General features: G+C 45.3%; 1 protein-coding gene across 5 annotated transcripts in view; it reads left to right on the top strand.

Moving 5' to 3' along the window:
- The window catches only part of MRO (maestro), a 39,864-nt gene that overhangs the window by 11,751 nt on the left and 14,470 nt on the right, over window positions 1–13,643 (top strand). For 2 of the 5 annotated variants that reach the window (XM_043888928.1, XM_043888927.1), the window contains exons 1-2: window positions 4,482–4,583; window positions 8,954–9,072. The gene's annotated coding sequence lies outside the window, so the exon portion shown is untranslated. Of the gene's footprint in view, window positions 1–4,461; window positions 4,584–8,612; window positions 8,731–8,953; window positions 9,073–13,643 lie in introns of those variants that run through there. The other 3 variants (XM_043888924.1, XM_043888926.1, XM_043888925.1) reach the window with 3 other exon arrangements.

Genomic DNA, 13,643 nt, shown 5'->3' with positions numbered 1-13,643 from the left:
TTTGTATTTCTCAAGTTACCTTAAATATTTATAAATTGAACTTCTTTTACTAAAAAAAAATTTTATCAACAATGTTTACAAACTGAAAAAAAACCATAGTTTATTTTTTAAATGTATTCTATGGGAGGATGTGCACAGCAATTAAAAAATATTTCTTAGATATTTTTATGCTCAAAAGTGCAAGAATTAAAAAAGATCTGTAAGGACTTCCCTGGTGCTCCAGTGGCTAAGACTCCGCTCCCAATGCTGGGGGCTCCAGTTGCATCCCTGGTCAGGGAGTTAGAACCCACAGGCTGCAGCTGAGGATCCCATGTATGCAACTAAGACCCAGTGTAGCCAAATAAATAAATAAACATTTATAAAATAAATTAAAATTTTAAAAGACCTGTAACTTTCTATTTTGATTACCCTTGTTGATTTTTTTAATTGAAAGCGATAAATACATTTGGTAAGAAAAATTCAAACTACACAAAAAGGTATACATTTGAACTAAAAGCTTCCTTCTTCCCCCAGTTATTCTTCTCCAAAGAGACTCCTGTTGATTTCTTGAGTGTCTTGGAAGAAAAAAAGGGCTATATCAGATTTCTTCTAAAAATTTTACAACATTGAGTTATAATATATTCTCCTCTGAACCTTGCCTTTTTTACTTATTAATATATCTTGAACATTTCTTTATATCAGCACATATAGATCTACAGTGGCCAGGATTGAAAAGGTCAGTTTTCATTCCAATTCCAAAGAAAAGCAATGCCAAAGAATGCTCAAACTACTGCACAATTGCCCTCATCTCACACGCTAGCAAAGTAATGCTCAAAATTCTCCAAGCCAGACTTCAACAGTATGTGAACCGTGAACTTCCAGATGTTCAAGTTGGTTTTAGAAAAGGCAGAGGAACCAGAGATCAAATTGCCAACATCTGCTGGGTCATCGTAAAAGCAAGAGAGTTCCAGAAAAACATCTATATCTGCTTTATTGACTATGCCAAAGCCTTTGACTGTGTGGATCACCACAGTGTGGAAAATTCTTAGAGATGAGAATACCGGACTACCTGACCTGCCTCTTGAGAAATCTGTATGCAGGTCAGGAAGCAACAGTTAGATCTGGACATGGAACAACAGACTGGTTCCAAATCGGGAAAGGAGTACGTCAAGGCTGTATATTATCACTGCTTATTTAACTTAAATGCAGAGTACACCATGAGAAATGCTGGGCTGAGTGAAGCACAAGCTGGAATCAAGATTTCTGGGAGAAGTATCAGTCACCTCAGATATGCAGATGACACCACCCTTATGGAAGAAAGTGAAGAAGAACTAAAGAGCCTCTTGGTGAAAATGAAAGAGGAGAGTGAAAAAGTTGACTTAAAGCTCAACATGCAGAAAACTAAGATCATGGCATCCGGTCCCATCACTTCCTGGGAAATAGATGGGGAGACAATGGAAACAGTGACAGACTTTATTTTGGGGGGCTCCAAAATCACTGCAGATGGTGACTGCAGCCATAAAATTAAAAGACTCTTACTTCTTGGAAACAAAGTTATGACCAACCCAGACAGCATATTAAAAAGCAGAGACATTACTTTGCCAACAAAGGTCTGTCTAGTCAAGGCTATGGTTTTTCCAGTAGTCATGTATGGATGTGAGAGTTGGATTATAAAGAAAGCTGAGCATCAAAGAATTGATGCTTTTGAATTGTGGTATTGGAGAAGAGTCTTGAGAGTCCCTTGGACTGCAAGGAGATCCAACCAGTTCATCCTAAGGGAAATCAGTCCTGAATATTCACTGGAAGGACTGATGCTGAAGCTGAAACTCCAATACTTTGGCCACTTGATGCGAAGAGCTGACTCATTTGAAAAGACCCTGATGCTAGGAAAGATTGAAGGTGGGAGGAGAAGGGGACGACAGAGGATGAGATGGTTGGATGGCATCACCGATTCAATGGACATGAGTTTGAGTAAACTCCGAGAGTTGGTGATGGACAGGGAAGCCTGGTGTGCTACAGTCCATGGGGTTGCAAAGGGTCGGACACGATTGATTGATTGAGCTGAACCGAACTGATAAATCTACTTTTTTATTCCTGTAAGGTTCCCTAGAATTCCATTATATAAACGTGCCCTAAATTTTTATTTAAACTGTCCCCTACTGATGGACATCACAACAATCCTTTTGTTATTACAAAAAAAGTTTCTATCAACATTTTTAAACATATATCCTGATGTTGTTCTTCGTATGTATTTATAAGGTAACCAGGGTTAATGTGGGCATCCCAGGTGGCGCTAGTGGTAAAGAACCTTCCTGGCAATGCAGGAGACATAAGAGACGTCGGTTTGATCCCTGGATCAGGAAGATCCCCTGGAGGAGAGCATAGCGACCCACTCCAGTATTCCTGCCTGAAGAATCTCCATGGACAGAGGAACCTGACAGGCTGCAGTCCATGGAATCACAAAGAGTCGGACACAACTGAAGCCATTGAACATGCATGCAGGCAGGGCCAACGTAGACAGTTGTACAGATTGTACACTACACAAAGTGACTCCTTTGTATGGGCACCAATCACTTTGTAGACGTCATAACTTTAGTTTTTAAATTTTTCATTTTATTTAAAGATTTTTTATTGGCCTATAGTTGATTTACAATGTTGGGTTAGTTTCAGGTGGATGTCACCACTGCAAATACTTATTATGATAATTTTCTGGCAGAGAAACATAAAGCGTCTTGAGGAAGAAATCCTTTTTTTCTAAGTTACAAAAAATCATCTCTGCCCTGGGTGAACAACGAGCAACTGAATTGCTGAGTCAAAGGGCACGTGGGGGCTTCCTGGTGGCTCAGTGGGAAAGAATCTGCCTGCCTGTGCAGGGGACACAGGTTTGATCCCTGGTCCGGGAACAATCTCCCATGCCTCAGAGCAACTAAGACTGTGGGCCGCAACTGTTGAGCCTGCACTCTACAGCCTGGGAGCTGCAACTACCAAAGCCCACGTGCCCTAGGGCCCGTGCTTCGCAACAAGAGAAGCCATGGCAATGAGCAGCTCATGCACCACTAACTAGGGAGTAGCCCCTGCTCCCCACAACTAGAGAAAGTCTGAGTGCAGCAGCGAAGGACCAGTACAGCCAGGGCAAAACTGGGTGATTTGCCTGCTACCTCCTTCCCCTTCCTTCCAGGGACCATCTAATGTATCGTTTCTCGAAGGAACACAGACCAGCAGGAAAGGGAAACAGCTGCTCTAGAACCTAAAAGCCTACAGATTTGATTCCTAAACAGATGTGTGTTGATCAAACTGACTTCTTTTTTTCTTCTCTGGAGGGATTAAGTGAACAATATCAGGAAAGGCGTAGGAATACTGTGATGGAGCTATGGTGGGATGTTGGTATTATGGGATCAAAGATGGAATTGTTGAAATACATCTGTTGTGGGCTATTAGAAAGAGTGCTCTAGTGCTATAATTTTCGCCAGTCTCTCAAAGAGGAGTCAACCATCCCAGTCGCAGCCTGGATCTCTTTCTTTCTTTTTCTTTTTTTTAAAAATGTTTGACCCCATCCCGTGACATGTGCGATCTTCGTTCCCCTGACCGGTATCACCAGTATCGAACTTGCAGTGGCAGACAGAGTCTTAACCCCTGGGCTGCCGGGAAAGTCCCCGAGTCTGGGTTTCTAACCCAGCCCACGTTATAGAGCACTTCTGAGTGTGGATGTATTGTTCTGATGGCCAAACTGTGACTGAGGTCTTTCTCATTGTCATCAAATGGCTACATACTCATCAGTCGGGAATTCTACAGGATTCTACTGTAAATGCAACATTGAAGGGAAAGTAAACACAATCCTAAAACCAAGTCGTTGAGGAGGAAGGAGCGTGTGTAGCGATGCCCACAGCGAACTGAAGACAGGGACAAGGGAGGTGGCGCAGGGGAGGAGAAACCAAGGTGGCAAAGGTCAAGGGTGAGAGAAGGGAAGACCGCAGAGGGTGGGAACGGCCTGTAGAGGTGAGTGCCGAACCCTTCCACTACTGTGACTGCTCAGAGCAGGAGAGGAAGCCTGGTCCATCAACCAGCTTGGAGTCTTTGGGCAAGACCCCTATTCACTCTACCAGCCCCTCAGCCTCCCTGCTGTCAGAGAGGCCTGAGAGCGATCCCTTTCCTAGGACTGTGGGAGACAACACGACGGAGAGCATGAGAACGCCTGGGGATGTGAAAAGCAGGGAGAATGTGACCTGTGATCGTGTTGGTGGGCTTGATTTTACTCTCCGGCTATCTATTGTTTCAATTCTCTGCCGCAGTGAGGCTCCTGGGGCTCTCTCCCTGGGCCCTTGCAGAAACAGGAAACGAACACAAAACTTTTCAAAGTTTGCAAAACAGCATGGCCTGTAATGAATCTCTAGCAACTATCAGGGACAGATAGCCTAAAAAGGCCTTATTATGCATTTCCCACTCATGATAAAATGTCAATCTGCTCTATGTTTCATCTTCAAGGACAAAAACGCAATTGATGGCCAGCCCCGAGCGTGTTTAAAGGACTGCGATGTTCCTGGGAGTAATCACTTCGTCTTTCACCAGGATGAGTTCTGAGGAGGAGGCCTCATCACCCAGCTCAGGTAAGACAGCACGGAATATTTTCTGGATTCAACCAATTCTATTCAACACTGTCGCTCAACACAGTTCATTGATTGCTATAGATTGAACCAGTTGGGCTGAGAAATGTTTACATATTTCTAGGATTATTTTTGCAAGTAGTAGGGGTTTTGATGATGGTGTGGGGGTACGGGTGATGGTGTGGGTAATTAATGTCTCAGCTAGGAAAGATGTTTAAACTTGAACTCTTAAAAAAGGAGAAGAAGAATCGGCCTGCTAACTCAGGTTCAATCGCTGGGTCTAGAAGATCCCCTAAAGAAGGAAATGGCAACCTGCTCCAGTATTCTTGCCTGGGAAATCCCATGCATAGACAGAGGAGCCTATCCATGGGGTCATAAACAAACAAAAAACTTGAACTTCTTCTTTTTTTATTTTTATTTGCACTTATTTTATGCTGAATTTATTCCTGCACCATAAGGTTTTGCTTCCTCAGTTTCTTCTGGGGCATTGTTTTCTTCTGTGCAACCATCTGCCCTTTTTCAGTAAGGCTCACTGGCCAGTGGCTGGAGTTCATGGGGGTTAATCTGACTGTGAGCTCTGTAAACCCAGAGGCATACCCTGGGGCTTTGCTCACCTGAATGAGCTCAGCACCCAGTGAGAAGTGACATCAGATTAGTTCAGGATCACTCTCTGCGCGTTAAAGCATTTTCGGCAAACATGAAGCACTCTAGGGTCCACCAACCCTGTGCCAGCCCTCTTGGCCTGGGCGTTCGGCCACTGGGACGACGGAGGGGCACACGTTGCTTCTGCAAAGTGACATCTTTCAGAGACTTGCCGGCTTTTCAGACACGCACACTTCGATGATCTGGGCAGTGAACATGAAGATTTGAACCTCTGGATTTGCATGACTTTGTGGGTTTTCTGGGTTGAGTAGCAAACTGTTTTCCGAGATCATCTCAGGCTACTTAACAGAAAAGTTGGAACATATTCTTGCTTTCAGTACTGACAATGACTGTCAAGTGAGATAGTCAGGGAAACAGACCGCAGGGCAGCCAGATGCTGGGCTGGACAAGGAAACGGCTGAGAGCAGCTTCTTGCTCTTGGTTGGTAGAACTGGAGAGACTTCGTAGGTAGGCTCCTGCCTCCCTGTGCCTGAAGGTATTTAAAGAGGGAGAAATCCTGTGCATCTCCTTGTGCTATCTATTGTATTCAAAGATTTGAAACAAAAAGTTGCTTTTGTATTAAAATAAACCAGCTCTGTAGTAGAAAGTGAAAAGTGAAAATCGTTCAGTTGTGTCCAACACTTTGTGACCCCCATAGACTCTACAGTCCATGGAATTCTCCAGGTCAGTATACCGGAGTGGGTAGCCTTTCCCTTCTCCAGGGGATCTTCTCAACCCAGGGATCGAACCCAAGGCTAGCCTGAGGGACTGCTCTTTGTCACCTCCTCTCCTGGGCCCTTAATGACTTCTACAGACATGGAAGACCATGTCTTCTCTCTGCCCTCTGTGGTCTCCAGAGGGCACCTGGGAGCACTCTGCCTTGAAACGAGGAGCTCCGTGAGCAACTGAAGAACAAGGAAAGAATGAATGAGAAACTGGCATTCCTAATTTGTGGCTGAGCAGGCAGCTGATTAGATTTCTTTTTAGAAGTGAAAATCAAGGGAGAGTTTGGCCTGACCTGGAGGTATTTCCTGAAAGAAGATGAGAGGGAAGAAACTCAAAACCATCCCCTTTAGGCAAGTTTCCTGAAGCAACCACACACAAGTACAGAAGGAGGGTCTTCTGAACATCCTGACCCTAAAGAGGAAACCGTATTGATTGCTGCCAGCCATTTGTCCTCATGTGCCAAGTCTAAGTCGACAGTGAATTGCTGACCAATTTAGTTCTGCCTGTTGTCTTTTTCATCAGTAACAGCAGACTCAATAATTACCCTCTTTGATTTTTCCAGAGGCATCAGCCCCTGAACTTCCGACAATAAGGAAGTATTAATTGAGAGTGAAAATAGAGTTGTTAAATTATAAAATGAAATAATTACAGTATGTGAAGGATATTGTGTCATAAGTACATCAGTCTGTTGCAATCAAATTATCAAAGAGGCTTCTAATTCCCAGAAGAGCTGAGCTGTGTCCCAAGGCCATATTAGGTGAACCTTTGTTGCTTCGGCATTATGTCTTGGTCTGGATGCTTCCCAGATTTTGCTGGGTCTGGGACTCTCTGAGGTCGTTGGCTATGTCCATGCTCTTTGTGGGAAGTGTTTAACAGAGCAGAATTTGGATCAGCAAGGCTCCTGAGTACCAATTCTGGTTGTGCCCGGATTTTCTCTATGACTTGAAGCCAAACAGTCAAACTTGTCTGCCTTTTGTTTTCCCCTTTGGCAAATGAGGAACACATTAATTCTCTGCCAAATGTATCAACACCTGCATACAAAGAAACTTTAGACCTGAGGGGTTATTAATAGTCTATCTGTTGTATTTCCGTCCATGGGGGCAGGGGGGCAGGTATATTTCAGTCCTGAGTCACCCGTGAGACTTGGCAGAGAATCCTGACACTTGCAGCATAGATTTTGTTTCTCTATCTGCTTCTGTGGCCTGGCTTAATTTTATCTGCTTTTTGGTCATCCTAAGCACTGCATAGATTAGTTCAGCGCAAGGATATGACCTCCTCAATCTTATTCCCACTCTTGGCAGATAATCCAACTCTGGTCTTCCTGAGAAGATAGAGGCTGATTTGGATGAATCGAACTTGCTCATTCTTCTCATTTTCACGCTGATGCATCTCCATCTCTGTGGTTGTCTCCCAGTTTCAGATAAAAATTGAGGAGTGGGTGTCGGGAGGGTCTTCTCTCTCTCCCCTCCAGAGCCAACTCTCTCCCCTGTCCCCTTGATCCCTCCGTTCAGCTGTTCCTATCTTACTATTCACTGCTTGCACTACCTACCTCTTAGGTCTCCTTTGCAACAGTTTTGAAACACATCCAAGTTGTATTCTATTTTAAAATCACCCAGCAACACGGTAGTGCCTTTCTTGACCTTGCTGTCTCCACTAGTCTCTTTATGGCCTTCCTTTTACAGTAAGATGCCTTCATTCCCCTCTCTCTTCCCCAGCTCTGTAGTCTAGCTTCTTTTCCCTGTTGAAACTGCATTTTCAGAGGTCATCTGGGTGCCCGTGTATGCCCGAAGAGGCTTTTGTTTTAGCCTCATTCTTATTTTCTCAAGGCATCCGTTTTCTCTCCCTCTGCTTTGTCTTCCAAACTTCCACTCTGATATACTTCAGTTTATATTTGCCCACCTGTCACCCAGTTAGATTTCCCAAACTTGCCCACTGCCCAGTATCATGGCTAAGGGTCTAAGCTCTGACATGAGCCCACTTGTGGTTGAATTCTAACTCTGCCACTAATTAACCATTCGACCTTGAGCAAGGTCATCTCTGTGCTTCAATTTCCCCATTATGAAAGTTAAGAGAACTAACCTAAGAATCAAACAAGATGGTCTATGCACTATCTACCCCAGTGTTTGGCACTCAGAAATATTCAATAAACATTACCTATTAGCATAACCAGAAGCTCCTGGAACTTTAAAAAAAATAGAACTTTTTCCTTTTTCCCACACATTGCCCAAGTTACCCAACACACACTCAGACAGTAAATAATTATCAACAAATAGATGTATGCACTTGGGTGGAGAGTCCAGGGAAGAAAGAATGATGGAAGGGAGGCTCTTAAATTGCACAAGGACTTTTTATACACAGGCTTTTTTGCTTGACTTGGTTTTCCCAATAAATCATTTACATTATTGAGAATTCAAATCAGTCCTTTCAGGACCTGTTTGCTGGGCAGGAAGCGACATCAACGGTCATCGCTCTGGCTGGTGGTGCAGCAGTCAGTCACAATGAAGCCTCCGCTTGGCCGGGAACACAGTGTCCCGTCCTGAGATTCAAAACTATTCCAACTGGATTAGGGAGGGAAGCGCCGCAGGGCCTGCCGTTCGCAGGGGCTCCCTGGAACCGGTCCACTGAGCGATGCCGCCATCTAGCGTCCGCCCCCGGGATCGCGGCTGGGCAGGGCCCTCATTCCGCGCAGGCGAAGGAGCCTCAGAATTGCAGTCCTTTCTTTAGAAACTGTGGGTGGGACTCGGAGTGAGGGGCGAATAAGAGGCAAACACGGCACAGAGAGGTGGGAAAACACCTCATCCCGGTCTGGGGAAGGAAAGGATACAAGGGGGCTTGTGTCCACCTAGGACAGGGCTGTGGTTATCAGAGGTCGGCCCCCTCCCCCACTTCAAGCCCATCTAAACTTTGATTTGTGTTGTTTTCCCTCATCTGAGACTTTCCAGCACTCTGCGCTGACCCGTTATCCTGAACAGACCCTGCTTCTCGTTTCCTTTCTTCTATGTTAGGAATTCAGGGCTGGGAAAATTGAGCCGAGTCATCCCATCTGGCGGCTACCCCGGGAACAGCAGCTCTGCGCGGTGACCGGGGCTCCGGCCGCACCTGCCGCATCGCCACGTGACCGCAGGTAAGGGCCGGCTCCCGGCTGGGGCCACCGGGCTGCGGCTGGAGGAGGCCACGGTCCACTTGCATCCCCAGACCTTTCTGGAATGTCACTTGGGTCACCGCATCAGAGAGTTGATATTCCCTTTGTAAAACTGTAGCAGGCGATTTGATGAAGACTTTTTTCTTTTCTTTTCACAAACTATGCTAATCTATGACCAATAGATTTTGATTATTATATTAAGATCATTGTATTAAGAGCTTTAGATGAGGGTGGGGCTGAAAAGATACCGATGCTTCAAACTCAAGTGTCTCTGTGGTGTGTCCTTACCTGGCCAGCACTCAGGACATCGTCTAGGAGCTGGATACAGGCTTAGAACACAGTCATGGGAAGTGTAGTTTTGGCGTCTGAAACTCCTCTCTGCTAGTAGCTATTTTACTTTGAGTTGTTTATGGCCTAACCAGCTGGCTCAGTGGTAACGAATCTGTCTGCTGTGCAGGAGATGCGGGAGACCGGGTTCGATCCCTGGGTGGGGAAGATCTGCTGGAGGAGGAAATAGCAACCCACTCCAGTATCCTTTCCTGGAGAATCCCATTAACATAATAATCCCTGGTGGACTACAGTCCATAGGGTCGCAGAGTCCGACATGACTGAAGTGACTAAGCCTGCACACATAGACATGGGTTGTTTATATTACTCTAAACTTCAGTTTCTCCTCTAAAGTGGGCATAAGTAAACCCATCTGTCAAAATTATTGTAAAGGTTAAATGAAATAAAACGAAGACTTCTTATTTGAGAGATTGGGAATGGATTTTAGAGAGCTTATGGTTGAAGGAGTGAATTACTGATATAAAACATGATATTGATATAAAACATGACATCAAATATTTTACCTTAAAAGGTAGAATTTCCCAGTTTTTAATGTGGGGCCATGGCCTTTTCTTTGAACGTAGAATCCTCCAGGGGGTGTTTTTTGAGCTTTTTTGCATAAACCACATGCATAACACTGCATCTGTGAGGTCTAGGTTGGGTTTCTTTCAATGTAGTGAGCAATTAAAGACAGCTGGGAAGACTCAGGTAAAATAACTTTCTGTACGAACATTCCAATTCCAGTAAATCATTACAGATTATTAACACTGTTTTCAAACTTCTGTCCACCCACACAAATCTTAATTGGACAGCCATTTTTTTTTAGCCGCTTCCCCATTGTTGAAACCTCCCAACATATTCAATTTTGTTTTCACAGAAACAACTCCCTTTCTCATATTTCATCAGTTTCTGTAATAGTTAAAATTCACAGTTACAGTAACAAGTACAGCTGTTATAAACTGATTCTTGGTAAGCATATGAGGACTAATGCAGCAGAAGTTAAGTGAAAACTATGAGCCGCAAGCACTGGTGTGTATGTACCATTCGCAGAGGGCCTGCAGAATATGGTTAACCTGGCAAGTCGGTTCAGTAGAGGTCAGCTAAACAGCCTCTCCTGCAATGTATACAAAGTGCTAAATATAGTGCCTAGCATACACAAGTGTCCAGTTGTGGTAGCTACTAATATTATTATTATCATTAATAACTTCAGTGTTGGAAGGATTGTTGCAAACCTACCAATTTCTTTCCCTCTCCCTCATTTAACAGATAAGAATTTTGGTCTTCATAATATAGCTTTTAGTTTTAATGAGTTAAAAGATTATTGATTATAAACCTAACATTTTGAGTCAGAAGGAATTAAATTTGCAGAGGCATTTGGGAGTCAGCCTAAAGGGCAAAACTCATCTAAGTCATGTCTGTTCAGGAAGACCAGGTAAGAACACAACGGGGCCATGAAGACAAGCTTCAGGGTCGCTGTGACGGTGAAACTGTCCCCATCGGGGGCAGGTCATCAGCACAGAGGGAAGGACATTCCAGACGGGGAAGAATTCACTGAAGAAGGTGCACAGGGGTCAACAAAACTCCAAGCAGAGCCTGGCCTTAGGCTCAAGGCGTTCAGGTGTCCTCCAGACTGAGAGGACTCAGTCATGCTAGAAAAGGCATCTGAGTCACCCAGTAGAAGAACCCAACTCTCGTAGTGAAGAATGGCTGTTTGGGGCCAGTGGGCTTATGAGTGGAATTATGAACACCTATGGAGAAGGAAATGGCAACCCACTCCGGTATTCTTGCCTGGGAAATCCCATGGACAGAGGGGCCTGGTGGGCTATGGTCCATGGGGTTCCAAAGAGTTAGACGTGACTTAACAATTAAATCGGAGAAGGAAATGGCAACCCACACTCCAATATTTTTGCCTGGAGAATCCTGTGGACAGAGGAGCCTGGTAGACTGCTCTCCCTGGGGCCACACAGAGTTGGACACGACTGAAGCGATTTAGCATGCATGCATGCGTGAACACCTAAGTCTTCAAATCCACACACTCTGTTTCTTCATAGTTTGTTTATAACATTCCTCTTGGAGATTCTGTCTTGCAGCAGGTGGAGATGGTCCTTTTGTTTGATTGGTTTGGGTTGAAAGGGCTTAATTTGCAGAGAGGAGGAGGGAGGCAGGCAGCAAGGCAGGTGGGTGAAGGGAGGCGTTTGAGAGGCCACAAGCTCGGGAGACAAAACTCAGGTGAAGGGCTCAGCAGCCCCAAAGTAACTTTTACGTTTGTTGTATTTTTTAAAACAAACCTTTAAGAATAGTATCCAAAAAAAAAAAAAAAAGAATAGTATCCAAGAGGTATGTCCAAATCACAGCCTGTACAGCTTGGCCTGATTTTAATTTTATTTTGAAAGAGAAATTCAATGTGCAGCCTTAAGTGAGTGGAGTTTGCCACTTCTGGAGTTGGTTAATTTCCTCCTGAATATCCCAGAGGTTCTTCTACGCCAGCTGTGTGGACCGTCACCAGGCATCTTGTAAACGCAATCAGGCCCTCCGCTCCCTGGGACTCTGATCCCGTAATTATGGAGCAGGCCTGGCACTTCTAACAAGCACTCTGGGGCATTCCGACATAGGAGGCCCAGCCAATACGGTGAGAAATGCTTTGCTTTCTCCACCCCAAAGATGGAGATGAGCCCTGACACCTTGAGATTAAACAAGATCACAGTTTTTCTCTTCTGCTGGGGAGATGGGAGTTGGTGAGCTACTGTGGGGCCCTGTGTTTTTCTAAACACAACTGAATCCCCCAAGCAGGGTCCTCAACCTCACATACTTTGCTCAGCTTGAGAGCCTTCCATGGCCTTAAATTCTATTAGGTGTTTCTCTTAAGAAATGACAAGGCTGGGACTTCCCTGGTGGTCCGGTGGCTAAGAGTCTGCCTGCCAGTGCAGGGAAAACGGGTTCGATCCCTGGTCCGGGAGGATCCCACGTACCATGGGGCAACTAAGCCTGTGTGCCAACAACTTTTGTGTTTGTGTACTGTGTTCTAAAGCCCAGAAATCAAAACTACTGAAGCCCATGCAGCCTAGGGCCCTCTGGCCGCAACTAGAGAGTAGGCTCTGCTCACGGCAACTGGAGAAAACCTGCCTGCAACAACAAAGACCCAGTGTAGCCAAAAATAAATAAATAGATAAATTTCTAAGAAAGAGGTGAGGCCTTTCCCTTCTGAGGCCTGGGGAAGCGGCCTGGGTGGTGAAAGCCCTCAGCTGTGCTGTGCCAATCCTGCAAGAGAGGCCAGAGTGAAGACCAGGGAAGCAGGTTGGCTTTCCTTCCTTCGGGCATGATTTTCTTATGCCTCGGAACAGGGACACCAGCTGTTTATTACTGAGGCCTGTGCTCTCCTTGGGGAGTGACCACCAGCTCAAGGGAACTTTCTTCTTCTAAGCTCCGCATACCCACGGCTCAGCGCCCGTCAGCTCCGATCCAAAGCATTCAGCCTGAGGAGTGGCAGGTTCCTTTGATACAAAAGGTTGTGTCCAGAAATTCAGCAGAAAGGAACAACAAAGCATTTTTTTTTTTTTTGGCTCAGTGCAAATTTTTAAATCCCTTCATTCTGGAAGGGGATGATGTAGTAATACTGTGTGTGTGTTTTTTTTTTTTTAAAGGCCCAGGATCTCAAAGTGTGGCGGTGTCTGGACTGGGACCATCCCAGCATCACTTGAGAGCTGGTTACAAATGCAGATCGATGGGTCCTGCTTCAGGTGTACGGAATCAGAACCCTGGGGACGAGCTCTGGGAATCTGTATTTTAACAGGTCCTCCAGGTGATTCCGATGTGCACTTAGGTGTGAGAACCACTGGCTCAGGGTGAAGTGTATGGGAACACCTTTATTCAAGAAACAAAAACCATCTTGCTAGGGGACTTCCCTGGTGGTCCAGTGGTTAAGACTCCACTCTTGCAATGCAGCTGGTGTGGGTTTGATCCCTGGTCAGGGAACTAAGATCCCACATGCCACGTTGCCGTAAAAAACAAAAAAATCTTGCTAGTTAGTGGGAGTGCAGTGTTCAGGGGTAGGGGGGGTGGGTGGGGGTTTGGGGTCCCTCATTGCAGTGGTGAGGGGAGGTGTGCTGTCCAGGGATGAAGAAGCAATAGAGACAGGGATTATAGGGTGAAGAGGTGTCTTCATGGGTCTCCTGAGTGTCTTCTGACTAAGAGAGCATTACTGAAACCAGCTTGGGTTGGGGTAGGGG

The sequence above is a fragment of the Cervus elaphus genome, chromosome 27 (genome assembly GCF_910594005.1).
Source record: "Cervus elaphus chromosome 27, mCerEla1.1, whole genome shotgun sequence".
Taxonomy (NCBI): domain Eukaryota; kingdom Metazoa; phylum Chordata; class Mammalia; order Artiodactyla; family Cervidae; genus Cervus; species Cervus elaphus.
The sequence above is the reverse complement of the archived record's forward strand: the minus strand, read 5'-3'. Positions and strand labels throughout refer to the sequence as shown.